The sequence below is a fragment of the Ctenopharyngodon idella genome, chromosome 22 (assembly GCF_019924925.1).
Source record: "Ctenopharyngodon idella isolate HZGC_01 chromosome 22, HZGC01, whole genome shotgun sequence".
Classification (NCBI taxonomy): Eukaryota; Metazoa; Chordata; class Actinopteri; order Cypriniformes; family Xenocyprididae; genus Ctenopharyngodon; species Ctenopharyngodon idella.
The window spans coordinates 27,602,088-27,608,087 of record NC_067241.1 but is presented as its reverse complement, the minus strand read 5'-3'; positions in this window follow the sequence as shown (position 1 = coordinate 27,608,087).

Here is a 6,000-nt window from a genome sequence, read left to right as displayed (position 1 = left end):
CACACGCTCATTCAATGGCGTCATCAAGCTCTGCCTTTGTTTTGAATAAGCGACCTCTAGCGGCGAAAAATTACACATTGTGCCTTTAAATAATTTTTAATACTTGCTAGGTCTTATTAAAGCTTACTAGAAACCTCATAAAAAGAAACTGGTGGTATTATAATACTATTACATAGAGGTAATCACTCAAAAATTATCAAGCAACCTCCATTCATGTCATATGACCTCAGAAAATGTCATAATTAAATGAGCTGCATTGACGTTTGAATTGAACAGTAAAGAGTATCGAAAGTGCCACAGGCACACGCACCCAAAACACAACATTATCAATCTCACATAAGCAAAGTGGGAGGTAAATGTGTGTTTACATTACTAAATTTCGCTAAACATCTTCTGCTCACATAAAATCCATTTTGGCTCCATTTTGCAGTGTGTTAGAACAGTTGTGCTCGGCTAAGCCATTAAGACATAAACACACTGTGTCTTACAGTCACTGAGCTGACTAGAGGCAGGATGCATCCCACAATGCATTGCCTAGAATCTCCCAAAAGTCTCATATAAAGCCATCGGGGGTTGTGGGTCTTGGATAGGTAGTCAACAGGGGTCACCACCTCCTCTCTCTCTCTCCCTCCCTCTCAGTCTCTCCCTCACTCACTCCTGTTCTTCTGCCATTGTTTGACCCACTTTCTCTGAGTCTGAGCTGACTGCTTATAGAGACTGTATTGATTGGGATTTCTATTTGCTTCTCCCTCTCAGCATTCTTTCTCTCAGTTTCTTTCTTGCTCCCCTGTGAGATGTGGTACTCATTTCTGAAGTTTTTTTTTTTTTTTATGATGGGATGAGACAGCTGTATCTATCTCTGTCTCTCTCTTCTTAAGTGTTGCTCACAGTTCCTTGTAACTTCTCCATTTAACAATGCTCTCTCTTCTTTTTAAAGGATCTGTGCTGCATGCGTAATCTAGTGTATTCGTGTGAAATGTGATAAATTAAGGATTTGAGAGACAAATGTTGTTTTATGTGTAAATGTGTATTATTTTATGTTTTATTTTAGGGGCTGTGTACATTGCTTTCATTCATTTATTGATTTAATATCAAGAATTCGGCTTGATTTTTCAGTTTTACATTCAGCAGAAGAAAATGGATAAACTGCTTTCTCATTTTTGTTTTTTGTTATTTTGAAAAAACGAAACGCCATTTTCGCATTATTCTGCTTTCAATATTAGTTCAAAAACGAATTAATGCAAACGCACATGTAAGATTTTTAAAATGATTTTTTAACAAAACCTGCATTTTGTGCCAAGCTATATTTGACATTTAAAATAATAATAATAAACTGCAAAGGCAAGTAATTTTCCTAATAATAATAAACACACTGAGACACACACAGTATTGTAACACATTGTTGCAAACAAGAGGATCTAAATGCAGCAGTAACAGGTATTTAATAAAGAAACTCAGGATCAGAGGAGAAACTGAACAGAACAACAATGTATGCGTAACAGAGAACTGACAACTGAACTGTACAAACACAGGGCTTAAATACACAGAGCTGAGGAGCTAATTAACGAGACACAGCTGAACTAAAACAATAATCAAATCAGAAACCATGGATACAAACAAGTGGCGGGAAACTGAGAACAAAGAACAGTGACCAATGTAAAACAAACTCTAAACATGAACAACTAAACAGAACAAAACTCAAACGTTACAACTACTTGTCAAATATTTAGAATAATTATGAATTATTACAAAAAATGTTTTTGAAAGAAGTCTCTTATGCTTACCAAGGCTGCATTTATTAGATCAAAAATACAGTAAAATATTATTACATTTAAAAAAAATGTTTTCTTTTTTATATATTTAAAAAAAAAAAAATTTTTCAACAAAATGAATGAATTTTCAGCATCATTACTTCAGTCTTCAGTGTCACATGATCCTTCAGAAATCATTCATTCTGTACGTGTGTAATTCCCCCCTTTTGTTATACACTATGTCATCTTTAAGCATGCTCATGGGTGTTTATCTTGGGAGAGAGAGGAAGGAATGGGGATGAGTTGAGGTGAGAGAACTAAATTAGTGGAGCTAGTCAGGCGAGAAAGGGAGGGATGGATAGAGGAACTGAGAAATGGAAAGATGGGGGAGGAGTGACCAAATGAGGGAGTGTTTGTGTCTTCATCAGCATGAGTTTGCTGAGAGGACAAGACAAAGACATGTTCTTCTGTTTGTGTGTATGCGTGTTTATGTTTGAGTGAGTGTGTATCTATGTGTCTTCAGATCTTTCACTGTGCCTGGTTCATACTTAGGGTTAGGGAATTGAACAAAACCCCTAATAAACAATGTATTAAATCTTTGGTGTGTAAAGCCAAGTTTACACTACAGGACTTTAAACGTTGGCAGATCGCTGTGCTGTTCAGATTACATGACTTGCTGTGGAGTCTTGAAGTCGTTGTGGTGTTTACACTACGTGACACTACGTAAATGATCCGCAACAGGAGGTTACACACTACACGAGCTGACGACAACTGTCACCCAACGACTTTATTTGAAAATGGATGTTGGGAGAAAATTAGATTAAATTTTGAATTAAATTTAATTAAAATTAAAATAACCGTTTCACACATAAGTTTCAAACATTCTGGCTGACTGTTAAGGCGACTGTTATTTTAGAACGACTGTTATTTTAGATTCCCTTTATTGTTTCCATGACGACGCCTTGTCACGTGACACACCGCGGCCAGCCGGCCACACTGTATGACAGATGTATTGCTTTTCTCACCATGTCATCAACTATCTGATATTCTGATTCTCAAATATGTGCAAGTGAGTGTTTTGTCGTTTAAAAACCTATATAATGACCTTGATCTTAATATATAATGTGAATTCATCCATTTGTCCCGAAATACATGTGGCCGGTGAACTGGGAGAACAATAGAGTGAGTGAGCTTTATAGTTACTTACACAATGTGCATCTGATATGAATAAACGTCGGCAAATTATATATGAATGGATTGTTGCTGCTTCCATAGACATCAGTGTATATTTCATTGGCTGTTGCGTCACGACACGTGACACCACAGGATATCGAGTTGGCCGACAGCTCCAGATATTTAGCATGCTAGATATTTGTCTGGCGTCTGCGAGGTGTCGGCGACGCGTCAGCGAGCCTCTTTGATGCGTCGTTGAGTAGTTCACACATAAAGATTGGTGAGCGCCAGTCACTTACTGATTTTTCCCCGATCACAGCCCGACCTGTCGGCAAGCTCTTTAACTTTCAAATCGGGCTTAAATCGGGCTTAAAATCCTGTAGTGTAAACTTGGCATAACTGGTCTCGCACTGTGTTCTACAGGCATGAATGATACATCAAGTCACGCCACTACTGCAACTTTTCAAGAGAATCTTAACCTGTCAAATGATAAAATGAGTGAGAAATCCTTAGAGCTTCATCCCAAATGATGTTTAGTACCATAGACTGTGTATTTACCCTGTGTAGTTTGGCATGAATCATATGCATTTCAGAATTACATCTCAGTATTGTCATCAGAATTCCACTAAAAGCTCCAAACATTTCCATAAAACTAGAACATCTGTCATTTTTAATATTCTATACATTCCCTACCCATTCTGTGTTTGTTTCTTAAACATTTAGGCTAATTTAAATGTCCTTTCAGCCACCAATAGGAGTGTTGTACTCTCGGCTCCATTTAAAACATTGTTTGCTTCAATCCATTCAAAGGAATTCCACAAAATTTCCCTCAAAATCAGCACAGAAAATATGAACAGTCCCTAGCTTATGTCCACGCCTGGTGCTATCATTATTTTGGCATGTGAGCACTTTTTGTGTGTTGACGATGCTGAAACTCCTCTTGTGTGTCTTGATCAGCAGCCCTACCCTTCAATTATGTTCTTTCCCTCCCTCAGTTTCTCTCTGTCACTGTTCCCCCTTAATTCCTCTTTTTCTGACCTCACTTTTTCTTTGTAGCCGCAAAACAGGCCGGACGGATAGAGCATCCCACGCCTTCCCATGATGCCTCTCCCTTTGCGTCCTTTAACCCATTCCATCCTGTGGGAGTGTGAAAATTATTAGGGTGGGTCTTCTTGCACAAGACATGGGGCTTAAATCTCTCATCATAACAAAACACACACATATACACACGTTGCAGCTGGATTCTCTGTTTGACCCCCCTGAAGTTAGTAATCTGTCACTCTGACACCTTCATTCTGGAGCTTGTCTTCATTAGTTTCTCTTTCACATTTGAAATGCATGTTATTACCAGGTGGAAACAGTAATGCGCCTCGACTGACCACTTGTGTTTGGATCACTGAAAACACATCTTAGGCCCTGTTTCCACCTGATATTAAGATGCATTTTGGTCGATCGGATCACAAGTAGACGAGGGAGACACATACCCGTTTACACCTGGTATTTTAATCCATCTCTTTTTTCCACTTTCAACCACTTCTGTCCTGATTTCTTCGAGGGGAGGGTCTATGGGCGTGGTGAGTGTGTGTTAGAAATCAGGAATGGTGAGAGAACATTGTGCTTGGCACGTTTTTCATCTTCAAATCAAATTTGCTTCTTCAGCCGACAAAGTTTAAATCCCGTCTTCTAGCCAGCTCGTTTCCCATAATGTTTATGCATTCAGTAGGCGGAGAGTAGGCGGTTGTTCGAACGCATTCGACCACATGAGCGTTTCCACTACGAAAGCAATCTGGTCGAATGCGTTTTCGACAACCTCTGGAAGTAATCGAAAGTAGACAAGCTCAAAACATTTTACACCCCGTTTACACCTGTATTTAGCATCGTCCACTTGTGATCCGATCAACCAAAATGCATCTTAAAGGGTTCGTTCACCCAAAAATGAAAATAATGTCATGTATTACTCACCCTCATGGCGTTCCACACGCTGATTCATAACGCTCCAAAGCTTCCTGACGCAGTGTTTTGAAATCAGCCATCACTATATAAGTCGCTATTTTGTTTTTTTTGGCGCACCAAAAATATTCTCGTCGCTTTATAATATTAATATTGAACCACTGTACTATATTTTTAGTACATTAATGGATCTTGAGAGAGGAATTGTCATTGCTGGCTATGGAGGCCTCACTGAGCCAACGGATTTCAACAAAAATATCTTAATTTGTGTTCCGAAGATTAACGAAGGTCTTACGGGTGTGGAACGCCATGAGGGTGAGTAATAAATGACATTATTTTCATTTTTGGGTGAATTAACCCTTTAATACCAGGTGGAAACAGGGCCTTACATAATGCGATTCATTTTTAACATCCGTGATGCATTTTTTTTTTTTGCACTTTGTACCGTGATATAGCATGACACAATATATTGTTACTAGGGATGTCACGGTGAGGACATTTACACTGGTAAATAAACTTGCGACAACACCGGTATTACGGATAACACTGCTTTTGAATGTGTTCTCGCTTTTTACTTTCACTTTTGAATTCGCCATCACATATACTCTGTGTAGAGGTCTGTTTTCCCGCAGGAACCCACGGGACCCGATCAGATTTCTTGTGGCGTGAGATTACGAATGAAAGACGGTAGCGTCGTTAACTCTGGTGTACTTTGGATGGGAGCAGGCAGACTGACAATAGCCCGGCTGCTCCCGACATCTTTTGACAACAGCGCATCCGCACTTGAACTTGAAGTGAACGAAACTTTCTGCAGTGGTGGTGTTCACACAGTTCAAAGTTCCCTGCCCTGATCAACCTGGCAAGATATGTTCTTTGCATCCCGGCCAAGAATGCACCCTCAGAGAGAACATTAAGGCTTTGTGGTCGAATTTTGGAGGCGAGATGTGTGGTACTGAAATGGTCGTCAGTCAGTGACATTCTGTTTCTGCATGGATGTTTAAAAAAAAATAATTTTGCACAATTTGCAGTATAGCTATTGTCAGTGCCTCATTTCATCAGAGGCACAACTTCATTTTCTACTATAAAGTGATATTCAGTGTGTTCATGTTTTCATGATCTTACCTCG